We start from the raw sequence: 18849 nt of genomic DNA, 5'->3' as shown, positions 1-18849 counted from the left end.
TGATAGAAATACAAGGTTCTTTCACAATCATGTGAATGGCAAGAGGCAGAAGTTGCAGCTCAAAAGAATACAGAATGGTGATAGTGTTTGGCTTGAATCTCAAGATCTTATGGCTGATGCTGCAGTGGAGTTTTTTAAAAAACAATTCACACAAGAAGGGATGATACAAGCTTTGAACTACTCAATAATGTTCCTACTATGGTGACCATGGATCAGAACATGGAGCTTTGTAAGTTTCCTACCATAGAAAAAGTTAAGGGAGCAGTGTTTGCATTGAGTGGTGATAGTTCCAGTGGCCCTGATGGTTTTACTGGAATGTTCTATCAAGAATATTGGGACATTGTAGGTGAAGACATCTTCAAGTTACTGCAGGAGTTCTATGGGGATACATCTTTTCCTAAATCAATAACACACACTAACCTAGTGTTGCTGCCTAAGAAACCACAAGTACAAACATTCTCAGACTTAAGGCTTATAAGTCTAAGTAACTTCATAAATAAGGTGATCTCTAGGGTGTTACATGATAGATTGGAGAAGATTCTTCCATATTTGATCTCCTCCAATCAGTATGTATTTGTGAAGGGAAGAAGTATATTTGAAAACATATTTCTCACACAGGAGATTGTTACTGATATAAGGCTGAGGGGGAAGCATGCTAATGTTGTGATCAAGTTTGACATGGCCAAAGCATATGATAGGGTGTCATGAAAGTATCTTCTTCATGTATTGAGGAAAATGGGATTTGCTGAGCACTTCATCAACATGATCTGAAACTTACTGACTAACAATTGGTATTCTGTTCTAATTAATGGTCAAGCTTCTGGATTTTTTAAAAGTCCACAAGAGGGGTTAAATAGGGAGATCCTTTATCTCCAGCATGGTTTATTCTTTTTGCTGAGGTGCTTTCAAGATCATTAAATAAGTTGTTTGAAGACAATAGGTTTATAGGGTATGATATGCCAAAATGGACTGATCCCTTGAACATTTGGCATATGTTGATGATACAATCATTTTTGCCTCTGCTGATTCATATTCTTTTGGGTAAAGTGGTTGAAGTCCTCATACTGTATGAACAAACATTCCAGTTGATCAACAAGATAAAGAGCTCATATTACATGCATGATAAAATGGCAGGAGAGTTGTTTAATACTGTAGGTGCTATAACTGGCTTTCAGAGAGGTAAGTTCCCATTTACTTACCTAGGGTGTCCAATATTTTACACAAGAAGGAGGAAAGACTATTACGGGGATCTCTTTAAGAAAGTGAAGGCAAAACTACACTCTTGGAAAGGAAAGTTATTGTCATTTGGAGGAAAGGCACTCATATCTAGTGTGCTTCAAAGCTTACCTACTCATATTCTGTCTGTACTGGAACCTCCTGATAACATACTAGAGCATTCGTATAAGATATTTGCTAGCTTCTTCTGGAGTACTAAAGAGGAAGGTAGGAGCAAGCACTGGACCAAGTGGCAAAACTTATGTCTTCCTAAAGAAGAAGGGGCACTAGGTGGTTTTAGATCTTTGTTTGATGTGTCCAAAGCCTTGTTTGCTTAGTTGTGGTGGAGGTTTAGGATATCTAAATATTTATGGTCAAACTTCATGTGGAATAAATACTATAAGAAAGAACTGCCTACTATGGTACAATTTAGAGAAGGATCACATGTATGGAGAAAACTTTTAGAGGTAAGAGAAGAGGTGGAACATGAAATTTTGTGGGAGATGAATAGAGGATCCACTAATCTTTGGCATGAGAATTGGAAAAAAATTGGAGCTTTGTATCATGTAGTACCCCCCCCCCCCCAGAGTTCAATATCAATGAAGAATTACAAGAGGTGGCAAACTTGAGAACTAAAGATGGATGGAATCATCAACTGCTGGATCAATCTTTTCCAGAAGACATTGTTGAACATATAAGGCAAGAGGTATACTTTGACAACTCAAATGAGTTCTGGGACACACCTAGGTGGATGCCTACAATCTTAGGTAAGTTTACAGTCAGTAATGCATGGCAAATCCTAAGGCATAGGGCTCCTACAAATCCAGAATACGCACTACTATGGACTAAAGGATTACCTTTCAAAATATCCTTCTTTATTTGGAGATTATGGAAATGGAAGGTACCTATAGATGATCTATGAAGTAGAGGTGGATACTTCACTGTCTCTGAGTGTTGGTGTTGTCTACCACCATAAGAGGAAATATTTCAGCATATCTTCCTCACAAGTCCTACTTCTTCTAGGGAGTGGAAGGTATTCTTGCAGGCTACAGGTGTGATGGTGAACATGGTACAAATTCATCAGGTGATTAGGGCATGGTGGAGTGTTGATTCTTGTGCTAAACTCAAACCACTATTTCAAGCTGCTCCAGTTATTATCTCTTGGGAACTTTGGAAGAGGAAGAACACTATGAAGCATGGGGGTGTTGTCTCTTTGAATAGGGTGGTGCATGAGGTTAACAAAACTTTACATCACCTTGAAAGAGTAAGGTATCCTTGGCTGCCAAATATCCCTCTGCTTTGGCCAGATATGGTTCCATTCTTTGAAGGGTATAAGCCTTATATTGTCACTAAAAGAGTTACTTGGCAGTTTCCTTATGATGGGTAGTTCAAATGCAATATTGATGGTGCTTCTAGAGGTAACTCTGAGCCAAGTTCTTATGGTTTTTGTGTGAGGGATTATGCTGGAGATTTAGTGTATGCGTAAGTAGAAGAGATAGGGTTGTCAACTAATATAGTAGTTGAGGCAAAGGCAATTGTGGAAGGTCTCTCTTATTGTGTTGATATGCAACTGCATCCTCTCATTATTGAGACTAACTCGTTGTCAACTAATATAGTAGCTGAGGCAAAGGCAATTGTGGAAGTGCTCTCTTATTGTATTGATTTGCAATTGCATCCTCTCATTATTGAGACTAACTCATTGGTGATAAAGAGGATTATTGATGGTGAATGGGATGTACCTTGGTGTATAGGGAAGGAAGTGAAAAAGATTAAGGAGATGATCAATTCAATGTGATCTTTCAACATGTTCTAAGGGAGGGGAATGATGTGGAAGACTTTTTAGCTAGCCTTGTATTTTATTTTATAGGTACAATCACATTTCAATAATTCAATGAATTGCCTAGTACAGGAAAGACACTAATAAACCTAGACAAGGCCCAAATCCTTAATTTTAGGGTTAGGGTTGCAAGGAGAAAAGCACTTGATTGATGACTATTATCATATGCATGTTGCTTGCCTCTGATTTCTTCACTACTGTTTTCCTCTGTATAGGGTCAAGATATCATCCAGTGGTATTAGCATGGAAACATGCTCAGCCTGGAGGTGGTTGGATACTGTATGGAATTTCTACTATAGGCAGGCAGTTCTTTAGGTTATACACAATGCTACAAGGTGAAATACTCTTAACATATTGGTACATCTTGTTGACTGTCTCTGGACATAGTTTTGGGCATTGGGCGCTACTGGATATACAGGTACTATCACAGGTTTGCCCTAAGGTACTCAACCATGAGGGTTTAGGATTGCAAAGACTGACTTTGTTAGATTGTTTTGGATAGATTAAGTACTGTATGAGGCTATATCATTACTCAATGGTATTAACATTGTATAATGCTAATTCTAGGGATGGTATGACACCATATAGGAAGGTGATGTTCTTCTTATTTTGGTTTATGGCTAACCCTAGGAGTGCAACAGTTCTTGTGTTTGAATTTGATTGTGCATGACTAGGCTACAAAATATATTGGCTCATGTTGGTGAAGGCTGTCTCATGCTTCTTCTTGTTGGGACTCCCATCTAGCTAAAGATTCCTCGTTACTGCATTAAAGATGTCCTATATGTTGTGGTGTAGATGTTCTGTATTTATTCATGCCTTGTCATTTGGATTGCAAAAACTGGCGCCTGGTGAGAGCTTTGTAGGCGCTACTTGGAGTTTGTTGCAATTGGCATGTGGATACATATGCACCATTGTTAGCTGGAAGTCTTTGGTTACAGATTATGTAATAGTTAGCTTACATTTATTCATGATACCACTTGTAATAGTTAGCTCTAGCATGCTGCTTTCACTTTTTAGTTGGACAAATTGTAAGGCTTGGACCTAGTTTGAGATTTTTTATATATATAGTAGCTACTAGGCGCATAGCCTGGTAGTATATTTGCTAAAAAATATAATTTATGCACATATATATCTTGCTATAATTATAAGCATGATAGTGTGACAATGAGAATTTTTACCTCTATGGAGATATTGAAAAGCCATTTCACAACATTATAGGAATACATTACACATATATATATATATATATATATATATATATATATATATATATATATATATCAAGAATGATGATCTCAAGGTGCAACATATTCATTCAAGTTAATATGGCTGATTTGTTTATCAAATCTCTACCAACGATCTTTTGAAGATGGTGCACAAGATTGGAATATGAAGGCTCAAAGATGTGAATTGGTTGTCTCATCAAGGGAAGTTAATGCGTGTTATACTCTTTTTTCCTTACAAGGTTTTATTCCATTGAGTTTTCCTTGCAAGTTTTTTAATGAGTCAACCAAAAGGCATATTGTTAGATACGTGTACTCTTTTTCCTACACTAAAATTTTTTTTCCACTGGGTTTTATTTTAGTTAAGGTTTTAACGAGATACATTATTTGTTGAATAGATACTCAAGGGGTAGTGTACAGTGAATGTTTATCTTTTAGAGAGATTTTAGAGTTTGTACTTTATGGCTAAGTCACTTTTTCCCATAAATAGAGTGGTTCTATTGCATTGTAATTCAATCCAAATCAATAAGAATTCTCTCTCTCTCTACTTTTCTATTTTATTGTTTCATAACAAAAATTACTATTTTAGTTCTAATTTATTTAACATAGTTTAGTTCGCCACGGTTTTAAAAAAAGGACTATATTTGAAATTTATGGTCTTACACATGTCATAACACACACACACATATATATTTTTACCCGTAAAATGGTACAGTTAAATTTATACATGATTTATAGACAAGTAAATCGATTTGATCTCAAAATGATGAATAAATTAAATAAGAATGTAAGACTTAGCATTGAAATCGAGATAAGATAATAGAAATCTTAGTTCCCGGATCAGAGCTTCTGGAGGTAGTAATAACGATATTAATAAGCAAGAAGATAAAATATTATTGATCTTTGAACAATATATAGCATAAGTTTGTCAAAAAATTTGTGTCCCTTATAATGGTTGTTGAACTCACTATTTATAGTTTCTCCTAGGGAACAAGGTCTTAGGATCAAGTCCCTGTTAAATGACAATTATGGGGGCCATTGAAGAATGTTTCACGACATGCTATGAATGTCATATTCTTTGTAACAAGCTACGTACTTAATGCTATAGAATATTCTTCATTAAATGTTATCGGGTGGCAGACATTTACTTTGTCTTTATGAGCAACATTCCCTTCGGGAACAAACGAGATTGTTGCCCTCGGACTCGATTTCCATTTGTCTCGCTTTCCATCTTCCTTCGGCTCCATGTGTCGCTTTATTATGCGAGTATTTAATATGAATATATTTTACCCTATACGGATAGTCCCCCTACTTTTCGATGGCACATCCTTGTGTCATCGGGAAGTTGGTGAAGATACCAATACCTTTCTTGGTGAGAAATTCTCTGACCCCCCTGAAAAGTTTCTGAAGCTTGATTAGTCACACGTCTCTCCGTATTTAATGCCCCGAACACGCATTATCCTATAATTTAACAATACTTTTGCCGGTTCTCAAGGTAATTATGGCCACAATTTTAGCCGCCTATTCCTTTACTTATACGCTTCAACCTTCTTCTTTTACACTTCATAATTTTCTAAACTCTCTCAAACTCTCCTTGCTCGAATTACACTCGTTTTCAACTTTCTTTAATCTTTTTCTTCAGAGAAAAACCCTTACTTCTTTCTGATAACTATGGCCTCCTCTTCCAAAAATTCTAGTTCTTCAAAGAACAAAGAAAACACTGATGAAGTTGCTCCTCCTACGGTGAGCATTATTATCTCCAAAAGGCTTACTACAACTAAGGACTTCGAAGAGAAGTACCCTTCTGATAACCCCCCGCACATGGGTTATTTGTGTGTATCCTTCTTCCATCCGTCCTTCTAGCATCCCTGTTGTGAAGAAAAACTGTGGTTGTCAAGATTTGAACACCATCGCTCCTAAACTAGCGGAGCGGGTAACCTTCTCCAGTAAGGGTTTCACGTACGTTTACACGTACCCCTTCACTTTGGGCCCGTTCTCATTGAGCGGGGGGCTTGATTCCGTTATCTTGGAGTTTTGCTTCTGTTACCAAGTCTTCTTTGCACAAGTGAGCCCTTCTATGTGGCAGATGGTCGTATATCTTCGGCGTCTATGCCAAGAGATGGGGGAAGAGCTATCCCTGGCTCGACTGATGAACCTTTATTCCCTCAAGATTTTCCGTGGGGGAATGATAAACTTCAGCAAACGTGATCACAATGCTTTGATTACCAATATGTACGATGACAACGACCATGGATGGATGGAGCGGTTTGTTGCAATTGCCACCAGGGACATCATCCCGGCACAACTCCATATGTTCCTGAATCATGGAACTGTACTCGTAAGTTCAATGTCTGTATTTTCTTCTAGTTAAAGATTGTCCCATGATATTACTCATCATTCTCTTTTCATTATTTCATCAATTTGGTGGACACCATCAAGGGTTGAAGGCTTGGACTAGTGGGTCCAGAAGATTTTGGACGTCACTACGCCTGAGACCCGCCGGTGGAATGAATTGGCCCTTAAATACATGTGGAAGGCCAAAAGTCATGGTAGGTTGAACTTATCTTGTTTTTACCTTACATATAGGAAAACTGGTTTACTTTTCTTTTCGGTTGAATTCAGGTCTTCCATAGGGCTCTGTTACCGTCCTCGAGGAGGACGATTTGGCTGATCCTGCTGATGCGACAAGGTTGCTACAGGAGGATTTCACCCAAACGGGTGTCATCGGGCCTACTTCCAGTGCAAGTGCTTCCTCTCGGAGTCCCCGGCCAGAGAATATGCAACAAAAAAGGTGACGTTCCTTCACGGTCGAGGCAAAAATAAAAAGGCGAAGAACGTCTTGCCCGAGCCAGCCGCAGACACTGTGGTGATCAATGATGATGGACGAGCTAGTGATGAGGGGGCTTCTATACATAGAAGATGACGATCTTCATCAGCTCAATAGAATGCTCAATCTGTTGAGCTAGTTACGCCAACCGAGGACGGCATCCAAGCACTCTGGGGAATGTGATATAGTGGAAGATGCCAATTCTCGCTTCTAAGTCCCAGTCGCCATTCCCTGTATCGTGAGGCTGGGTACCAGGTCTTTTCCGTATTCGGTTGATGAGCAACCAACAACTAGCACTGCTTTTGCCATAATTCTTAACCTACAACGCCATCAGCTTCATCTCCATCTTCGCCAACTTTGCCTTTGCCACCTTTGCCACCAGCAACTACTACATCATCTCCACCGACCGTAGTCATCCGAGAGGAGGATGTCCCTTTTACCCAGTCCCCAGTTCATGGGAATTTGGGACATAACTACTTTGTCCCTTCCGAAGATCATCAGAGGATGAGGAGTGTTTCCCTCTCGGTTTCTACCGAGTGCCATCTGTTGTCCTGGCCGGTGGAACTTGCTAATTATCTGAAGCCTATGGCTTCAAAAAAGTATAGGAATAAAATATAGTCTCTCTCGAGGGAGTGTATGGTGAACAATGACTTGCATAACGCAGTGGCGGTACGATCTTTGTTCCCTCTGTTGTTTCTTCTATCTTTGTTAGGGCAGGGTTTTTAATTTGTACTTTTGTTTTGTAGGCTAATTTCCTTGCTTCTGAGGGCCTTCAGAGGTTGATCCTTGATAAAGAGAAACTCACCTCCAAGCGGGATCAATTGTTGGCCAAGCAGAATCAAATTGCTGCTCGCTGATCCATGTCCAATCTACACTCATTAGTAAGTGGAAATAGTCGTTGGAAGAATAGTACCCAACAAGGGTCGGGGTCGATTTCCACAGGGAGTTATTAGGGGTATTAGGAGTATACACTTGACAAAAGCGAATGGAATAACTAAATTGCACTTCCACAAAAGGTTTTGATTTCTAATTCTAATTTTACTCTTGCAATTATAAGCCGAGAAAAAAAACTAGAAGTGAATAATTGTTTTTTGTGTTTTTTCAAATAAGTAAAAAGCCTAGGGATGTGACCATAACCTAGGTGTTCGCCTAATGGGTTAAATACGTTAATACTTATTTTGTTGATTGGGGTGTATTATAGCTCTCAACTCTATGTTACCCACTCAATACCTCTCGGTCAAAGAGTGATTTTGCCCAATTTGGCTTTCTCAAGTCCCAATGGGTATAAAAAAGTTGATATGAGCTCAAGTCGGGTTCTCACTATCTCTAGTTTGAACCCTTTAATTAGGCTAATCAAACCCTTAATTAGCTCAATTCCTTGTTAGCCAAGTTATCCTAGACTATGTCCCTCTTTCTCAAGTAGAGACTACGTCAAAAAGGCATGAATCAATGTTCGCAACCATTATTTCTAAAACTGAAGCATAAACTAAGCTAAATAACCAACACTCAATCATAAACAAGTATTAAATTAAATACTCATAAGGTTTACATACTATGGTTGGGTCACAACCCTAGTAAGAATCTAGCTACTCATAGTGAGAATTGAAGATAATAAAGAAGAAATGCTAATTAAACTCATAATCTAAGATTAAAATAATAAAATATAATGTTTAAACACTAAAATAGTCACAAACTTCATAAAATGGAAAAATGTAACAGCTACATCAGCTCAAACTTCGAAACTTGACCTAAAATGTGAAACTCGTCTATTTATATTGGCCCAAAATTTGCTGACAAAAATACCCATCGGGAGGTTCTGCGGCCGCACAATTCCATGTGTGGTCCGGAGATTTCTTCAGTTGGCAAGATCTTGGATTTTGCAGCAGCACAATTCTGGATTGCGGTTGCGAAGCATCTTCTGCGGTCGCACAATTCTTATGCGGTCCGTACTTCAGCAACGCTTCAAGACTTGGTTTTTTCACTCTTTGAACTTTGAATCATTTGTCAGTGCAAACCTTGTTCTATGGCCGCACAATTCATGTGTGGTCCGCACATTGGCCAAATTCCTATTGAGCTCTTTCACTTGATTTGTGGCTGCAAATGAAATTCTGCAGTTCGCACTTTCTTCTGCGGTTGGAAAAATCCTTCTGCGGACCGCACTTCTTTAGTTTTGCGCCCCTTTCTTGCCTTGTGATTTGGAACACTCCCTTTTGAGTTGTATTTCATCATGGGAGACCAAACTTCCAACATTCCTGCAATTTGCACACTTTCATTAAGTTCAAGAACATAAAGCAATCCTTTTGGACTAAAACAAAAGCAAAAAGATGTTATTAAGTAGTCAAAATCCCCATTTATCAACTCCCCCAAACTTAAATCTTTGCTTGTCCTCAAGCAAATAAATTAGTTCCCACCTCCTTGAGTTAAGGGCCATTTCAACGAGTCAAAGGTGAGCCATTCACACATGAGTTGGGACCAACAATTACCCACACTACTCATGCATTATCAACAAGGTGACAAGTCAAATATTCATGCACATATAGTTCTAATATGACATTTGAGCTTCAAGAATTAGCTTTACTCATCAAGGACTCTTGTTCTATCATGTAGATTATGGAGGAATCCAAACTCTTCCTCCTCTACTTTCCATTTGCCAAGATCACTTAAGAAATTAGCACTCAATCTTAAGATTCATGAAAGGTTCACTCGTCTCTCACAGGAGAATGTCACAAGTACGGCTTCAAGTACCATAGGCTTGCCCCCTCATGTAGATCGCCACTAATGTAAGCTCACTCAATTTGAAATCAAGTAGGACTTCTTTCTGGTTGTAATGATGGCTTTTGGAATAGGGTAGGATACCATATGGGTAAGTGGTTACACCTTTACTTAAGCACTACACATTTTCATTTCTCGGCTCATAATTACCAATTCTTAGAGGCATTTTCTTTCCATTGAGGACTAGAGAGACTTAACATCACTCTTTCTTGTTCATTTCATTCTTTACTCCCTTTTTGATTGCTCATGCAGGAGGTGTGAGCAGTTGGTTGTGGAGGGCATGAGAAGAGGTAGAGGGCGGCCTAAGAAGTACTGGGGAGAGGTGATTAAACAGGACATGGCGAGGTTTCAGATCTCCGAGGACATGACCCTTGATAAGAATTTGTGTAGGTCAAGGATTAGGGTTGTAGGCTAGGAGGTAGTTGAGTCTTTACTTTCTACCTTTGTGAGGCTAGTCTGGTAGGGTTTTTGTCGTGAGTGGCAATGTTGTGTCTTACTACTCTTTCGTTTCTCATAGTGCCGGGTCTATTTATTGGCTATCGATTTTGCTTTGCATCTATATTTTTGTTCCCGTGTTGTTGTTACTTTTCTTATGATTTATGGGGTGGTACTAATATTGTCTCTTTTTGTATTTTTGTATTCTTGAGCCGAGGGTCTTTCAAAAATAGCCTCTCTACTCCCCCGGGGTAGGGGTAAGGTCTGCGTATACACTACCTTCCCCAGACCCTACTAGTGAGATTTTACTGGGTCGTTGTTGTTGTATGCTAGGGATTATTACCTCTTTTTTAATCCATCAACCCTTCTACTTATTCACGTTTTGTATTTTTCTTTTTGTTCTTTTCTTTTCTTACCTTCTCTTTCATAGAGATCATTTCTTTTCTCTTTTTGTGCCTTGATACCTTTTTCAAATTCCTCATCTCTCCCCCAAACTAATGTTTTAAGCCACTTGTTTCACAAGAGTGTTAAGGAAAGTCCGGATTCCAAGAGAGGGTCACGACAAAATGGGTAAAGGCTTATAATATGGTTATCAAATGAGAAAGACTAGAGGCTCAAAGGGGTTGACTAGGGATAACGACATTGGTTGGTAATAGAAAGCTCAAACGGGCCAAGGAAATCCTACAATCACTTCTCAAACCAAGCAAAACTTAGGATTTCGCCTTGAAATACATTCGGGACAAGTTCTAGACCCTTCGCACGGATACTTGGACTAGCAACAATTCATCTCACCCCTCACGCAACTAGATTGTAAAAGATGATAGAATCGAGAGACTACAATGACCACATTCAAGTTTAAACATCACTATGGTCCAATTAAACCACTCGATGATTACCAAAGTCAATTCAAGAGTCACAAAGTCACTAGCTAGAGCTATTTCTTTCACAAACCTTATCTCTAACCATAAGCACGTAGTTAAGTGTGTTGTTATCAATTGAAGCATGATTAACTCTTCGAGCATGACTTGATTAGGTATTTTTATTCATTACTACTACTATTATTACCTAAATACAAAAACGGACTCATTCCCTTAAGAAGGTTGTCACGGCATCCATCATTCGGACGAGTCACCTGGTTCACACAATAATTACCTTTGGAAAGAATCGTGGCGTTAATAAAACCAAAGGCTTATTATCTACTAAAGCATAAAAAGAAGCTACTTAACAAAACAAGAGCTAATATAGAAAAAATAAAGAAGCTAATAAGTAAACACTACTAAAGAAAGATAAATATACATAAGAGAGGAGAGAGAAGCTAGATAAATACAAATAAGAAGAGAAAGAGTACCATCAAATTATTACAGACCAAATGTATCAAAGTGTACCAATGCGTCAAATAAACACCACCACCACCACCCCACCACCACCCCCACCCCGAATAAAAGTAAGCGTTGTCCCTAATGCTTAGCAAAATAAGAGTAAAAGAGGAGAGGGTGAAGAAAACTCCCTATGGATCCTTGGATATCTCAGTATCCCTAGCAATGTCATCTCCCTTAGGATCAGCCAACTGAATCTCATGATCATCAAATCTACGCGTGGTTGTGTTGGCGAACATCTTATGCACAACCTTAGCAATGTCGGCAGCAAGGTCTGGCTCGTCAGATTGGCCCGCTGGTACTACCGGTGTAGATGGTGCTGAATGATCTGGGGAGGACTGGTGTGGGTCAAGCAACATATCAAAGGGAAGGTCGCCAGCTGTAACAAGTCTAGTCACCTCCCTTCGGAGCTTGTCCACTGATTTCTTGCTGACCTGGGACTTCCTCATCTTCTTTACTTCCTTTCCCAACTCCTCAATCACTGACTCGTGTTGTACCAAGGTATCTATGATTGTATTTTGGTTCTCAAAAATCTTATTCAGTGTCTCATCAATTTCAGAAGGAGCCTGTAGGTCCTGAGAAGTTGACTGCACTACAATAGTACTAGACAATTTAGACAGCTTAGAAGTAGTTGTCTACATCCAATTATTGAGACTCGCCAATTTTGGGAGACTCGCAGAGCAGATAGGACAACTGTGGGCACGGGCACTGGCTTTAGAGCAACTATAGGGGTTGTGGTAGGATCTGAAGATGATGGTGGAGGCATAGCAGTGGCACTGGTAGAAGGCTCAACAGAGTTGGATGGAAAATCAGTTGCCTTAGAAGCTACCACTATTGGTTCATCAGACTGGTCTGTGGTGGTAGAAGGCTGAATTTTTTTCTTTGGGTTGCTCGCACCCATCAGTGAATACCAATCAAAGGGCTTCTTTGCCTTCACCTTGGTGTCAAAATCCCTCGGCTCTACCTTTGCATGTGTGAGGTACTCTGTGATAGTGTTGGGATAAGGGTAGGCCGAGCAATCCTGTCGTGCAATCACTGAAATGTTGGCCAATATCATAGCACCCACATTTAGGAAACGGCAATGATGGAAGCCATAAGCACTGCCCGAGGGATAGGAAGGTGAGTCTCATTCTGGCTCGGATCCAGTTTGTTGCAGACAAAGGTTTGCCACCCCTTCACCTTAAAACTGAGAGTGTTCCGGTGGATGGAAACCCAGCAGTGATCCATGGTGGTGGTGGCCCTGGTGGTACTAGAATCTTAGCCAACCAAGGTCGGACTTCATCCTTCAATGTGCATTTCTCTAGATATTCTTTTGGCACAACATCTTTAAACCCCAAATATGCATTTAGCGTATGCTGATCAAACCTCACCTTGAGTTTGCATACTTTGGTTACCTTCGTCCCTTTCTTTATATGAGCCACATTGGCATAGAATTCACGGACAAGGTATTCTTTGGCATCCTCTACCGTCTCGGTGAACCATATCCACCCCTTTCATGCCCTGAACTATCTCAATATAGCTGGGTTATATTTCTCCAAGTCCTTCCACAGAAACTTCCGCTCAAGAGTTAGCAACCTCACTGGCCACCACATACGAAAACTAGTGAAGGCGTCTATGATGACAAAACGATCCTCCCAAACCTATTTATTCTTTGATCGCTCAAGGCCTGTAGCTGTAGCATCCCCCCCTCTTCCATCATCGGGGATGTCATGTATAATAGGTGCCTCGGGGACTGGTGCAGCTGATGGCTCAGAAGCCTGGCTAGCACTCTCTGATCCCTCGTAGGTGCTGTGAGTTGAAGATGGCTCGTCCCTAAGCTGGTATCTCCCATGCAGCCTCGACTGTGTGACCGTCTGCTCCTTCTGAAAAGAGGCTGAGTTGCCCTCTAATACTTCCCTAGATGGGATGTAGGAGCTAGACTCAAAGAGCTCTTCACCTTTCCCTCTACTGGCTGTTGTATTTTTTCTTATTGTCTTGGGCTGGCCAAGGGGCAAGGCACTTTTGCCTCGACCCCGAGAAGATTCACCTCTCCCCTTTGAAGTGTCGCCTCGGCCTCTTGATTGAACCATTATCTGTAGCAAGCAAAGGAGATTTTTAGTTTTAATTCATTGTTCAAACACATACAGGAGACATGTAGGTAAGGGAGAAATCATAGGACATAGTGGGTTGTACAATTGAGTCATGCCTGCAGGATAAGGGATTTGCGGTCCGCACAATTTGACTTGCAGCCGCAAATGGGAAGTGCGGTCCTCACATTTGAGATTGTGGCCACACTTCTAAGTCCCCAAAAATGTGAACTCTCTGATGACAGAGAAATGGCCAATTTGAGACCGCAAGAGGATTTTTACAATCCGCACATTTTGACTTGCGGCCGCACCTTTGGAGTCTCAAAAGTGAAGAGTCTCTGATGATATAGAAAAGGCTAATTTGCGGCCGCAAGAGGAAATTTGTGGTCCGCACAATTTGACCTATGACCACAGATTCCTGCCTCACATAAGTATCTAAAAAATGCATTTATGCGGACCGCACAATTCAAGTGCGGCCGCAGAATTCAAACAATTACGAACAGACAACTTTTTTAGTCTAAGATTTTTCAATTTCTTGCACAGATAATCATGGCAACATTGTAAAAGCATAAAATTCCACTAACCCAGTCCCCGTAGAGCATGTATCAAGTTAACCTAGTTCATATTTACCCCACATGGACACACAATGGAACTCTAATAACAGATGGCCTAAAAAGAACTAAAAATATACAAATTAAACTAACTTAAAAAATTAATATGAAATTGAAGCATACCAGATAGAGTGAATGCACTGAGTGAGTAATCTAGGCGACTGTGTCTGTGGACAGTTAAAATCTCCAAGAAACCTTAGTAGGGCAGCAGTGTTTGTTCAAAGTGGGAAAAGAGTAAAATGAGACCTATTGTTCTATTTATACCATTCAAAAAAAGAAGGGATCAGAGACGAGTGCGGTCCACACTCTTTAAGCTAGGCGATCATTCTTAGAAACCAATCTGCGGTCCGCACATTTTCAGGTGCGGCCGCAGACACGTGTGGTCGCAGAACGACCTCCGCACTAACAAGTTTAAACTTCAGAGAGTTCGTATTTTTGATGTTTCAAATGTGCGGTCCGCAAGAGAAGTGTGCGGCTACAGTGCTCATCTGCTATGGCACATAAAAATGTGTGGTCCGCACAAATAAAGTGTGGTCTGCACTCTCTTGAGCACTTCGCCATATTTTCATCCACAATTCTTGTAAGTCACACTCACCCCTGTAGCACACTTCAAATCAAGTTAGAACAAAAATAACACCTAGCTACAAAAGAAAAAGGAAAAGAAACATGGGTTGCCTCCCAAGAAGTGCATGATTTAACGTCGCGGCATGACGCATAATACCCTTAAGTGAAATGAATGACCGCCACAACATGGCTATCTCCAACCTTTCCCAAGTAGTGCTTCACCCGGTGACCATTAACTTAGAATACTTCATTGTTTTTGTTCTTCAAGTCTAATGAACCAAAAGGTGTCACACCCACAATTTCAAAAGGACCACTCCACTTGGATTTTAGTTTTCCAGGAAACATCCTCAACCTTGAGTTAAACAACAATACACGATCGCCCACCTTGAACTTTTTGTTCCAAATTTATTTTTCATGAAGATATTTCATTTTTTCTTTGTACAAGGACGAACTCGCATAAGCATAGTATCGGAACTCATCCAATTCATTCAAATGTGCAACCCTCAAGCTAGCGGCTACATCCCAATCAAGATTCAACTTCTTTAGAGACCACATGGCCTTATGATCTAGTTTTACCGGAAGATGACAAGCTTTCCCGAACACCAACCGGTATGGCGACATTCCGATAGGTGTTTTGTAAGCTGTCCGATAAGCCTATAATGCATCATCAAGCTTCTTGGACCAATCCGTCTGATTGGCATTCACCGTTTTGGACAAGATACTCTTTATCTCCTGGTTGGACACTTCCACTTGCCCACTAGCTTGTGGGTGATAAGGAGTCATGACTTTGTGAGTAACACCATACTTGCTAAGTAAAGTGTCGAAAGCCTTGTTGCAAAAATGTGACCCCCCATCACTTATAATTGCATGTGGAGTACCAAACCATGTGAAAATATTCTTCTTCAAGAAAGCCACCACACTTCTCACCACATTGTTAGGCAAAGAAAAGGCCTCAACCCATTTAGACACATAATCTACCGCGACCAAGATGTAGGTGTTTCCATAAGAACTTAGAAAAGGGCCCATGAAGTCAATACCCCACACATCGAAAATATCAATCTCCAAAATGGTTGTAAGAGGCATTTCATTTTTCTTTGAGATTCCACCAGCTTGTTGACATTCATCACATCTTTTTACTAACTCACTAGCATCTTTGTAAAGAGTAGTCCAATAGAAACAGCAACTAAGCACTTTGGCCGTCGTTCTTGCTCCACCATGATGACCACCATATGGCGAAGAATGAAAAGTCCCAAGAATTTTACCTTGCTCTTCTTTCGGTACACGTCTTCTAATCACCCCATCCGTACAAATCCGGAAAACGTATGGTTCATCCCAATAATACTCTTGACAATCTCGTTTGAGCTTCTTTGTTTGGCTTGAAGAGAACTCATCCGGAATGATTTCACACACAAGAAAATTTGCTAAATCCGCGAACCATGGAACCTCTTTCATTGAAATTGCCAAGAGTTGCTCATCGGGGAAGGAGTCATTGATTTTAAGGCCATCATGAGGCCTCCCCTCTTCCTCTAAACGAGACAAGTGGTCCACCACTTGGTTTTCACAACCTTTTCTATCTTGGATGTCAATATCAAATTCTTGCAACAAGAGCACCCATCTCATCAACTGAGTGTTGGAGTCCTTTTTGCTCATAAGATAATGAAGCGCCGCATGATCCGTGTGGACAATGACTTTTGCACCCATCAAGTACGGGCAAAACTTCTCAATAGCAAACACAATAGCAAGGAGCTCTTTCTCCATAAAGGTATAGTTGACTTGGGCACTATTCATAGTCTTATTAGCATAGTAGACCGGATGAAAAAATTTGTTGATGCATTGCTCCAAAACAGCCCCAACCGCTACGTCACTTGCACCACACATGAGTTCAAAAGGCACATTCCAATTTGGAGCGGTAATGATGGGAGTAGTTGTCAACTTAAGCTTTAACAATTCAAAAGCTATCGTGTAATCATCATTGAAATGAAACTTAGCAACTTTCTAAAGAAGCTTGCACAACGGGTTCACCACCTTTGAGAAGTCTTTGATAAAGCGCCGATAAAAACCCGCGTGGCCTAAGAAACTCTCTGCACACCCTTCACCGAAGTTGGGGGTGGAAGCTTAGAAATCACCTCAATCTTTGCCTTGTCAATTTCAATTCCATTCCTTGAGATTTTGTGGCCAAGGACAATACCTTTCTCGACCATGAAATGGCATTTTTCCCAATCGAGCACCAAATTTGTTTCTTCACATCTAGCCAACACTTTGTCCAAATTTTCAAAAAAATCATCAAAAGAATTTCCAACCATCGAGAAGTCATCCATGAAAACTTCAAGGTAGTCCTCCACCGTTTTCGTGAAAATAGACATCATACACCTTTTAAAAGTCGTAGGTGCATTGCACAAACCAAATGGCATCCGATTGAAAGCAAAAGTACTATAGGGATATGTAAAGTTTGTTTTTTCTTGATCTTCCACAGCAATCAGAATTTGGTTGTAGCCCGAGTACCCATCAAGAAAGCAATAGAAAGCATGGCCGGCTAATCTATTGAGCATTTGATCTAAGAAAGGAAGTGAAAAGTGATCCTTCCTTGTGACTTTGTTGAGCTTGCGATAATCCATACACACCCTCCAACCGGTCAACTTTCTAGTAGGAATCAACTCATTCTTATCATTGATGACCACCGTCATGCCCCCTTCTTTGGGACACATTGAACAGGAGAAGTTCACGAACTATCAGAGATGGGGTAGACAACCCCGGCATCCAACCACTTGATAATATCCTTCTTGACAACTTCTTGCATAGCCTCATTAAGTCTCATTTGATGTTCAATAGATAGTTTGGCGCCATCCTCCAACTTGATCTTATATATGCAAAAGACGGATCTTATCCCTCGAATATCTGCCAAAGTCCACCCAATAGCTTTCTTCCTCTTTTGTAGCACCGTCAATGTGGAATCTACCTGCACGTTAGTCAAATAAAAGGAAAGAATAACCGAAAAAGTAGAACAAGGACCAAGAAATTCATACCAAAGATGTGGAGGCAATGGCTTCAACTCCAAGGTAGGAGGCTCTTCAATAGAAGGATTTGTTGGAGGAGTTGTCCTATTTTCAAGATCTAAGGACAATTTCTGAGGTGCATAGTTATACGACCCCATTCCTTGCAAGGAGTTCACACATTCCATGAATCCATCTATCTCGTCATCATCAAAGTTGAGCAAGACGGCCACCAACATATTACCATCATTGAATGTAGCACTTGATTCATCAATGATAACATCAGTCACCAAATCCACAAAAGAACACACCTCATTGCTATTTGGTTGTCGCATGGACTTACATACATAGAACATCACTTTTTCATCACCAACCTGGAAAGTGAGTTCTCTGACTTCAACATCACAAAAAGCCTTACCCGTTGCAAGGAAAGATCTCCCAAGAATAATCGATACTTCATAATCAACCTCACAATCTAGAATGACAAAATCCGCCAGAGGAATGAATTTATCAACACAAACCAAAACATCTTCAATCACTCCCAAGGGCCTCTTCATGGTACGATCGGCCATTTGCAATCTCATAGAGGTGAGTCTTGGTTTCCCAATTTCCAAAGTCTTGAAAACTGAGTAAAGCATCAAATTGATACTTATCCCAAGATCACAAAGAGCTTTAGCAAACTCGGCACTTCCAATTGTACAAGAAATGGTGAAAGCACCGGGGTCCTCCAACTTATGAGCCATTGAATGCACAATTGCACTCACTTGATGAGTGACTTTGATGGTTTCAAAATTCATTGACCACTTCTTTGTTACAAGATCCTTCATAAATTTTGCATAACCGGGCATTTGTTCCAAAGCTTCAACTAATGGCACATTGATTGAGAGACTATTCATCATTTTAATGAACTTCTTGAGTTGATTCTCACCATTT

The sequence above is a fragment of the Nicotiana tomentosiformis genome, chromosome 8, assembly GCF_000390325.3.
Source record: "Nicotiana tomentosiformis chromosome 8, ASM39032v3, whole genome shotgun sequence".
Classification (NCBI taxonomy): Eukaryota; Viridiplantae; Streptophyta; class Magnoliopsida; order Solanales; family Solanaceae; genus Nicotiana; species Nicotiana tomentosiformis.
The sequence above is the reverse complement of the archived record's forward strand: the minus strand, read 5'-3'. Positions refer to the sequence as shown.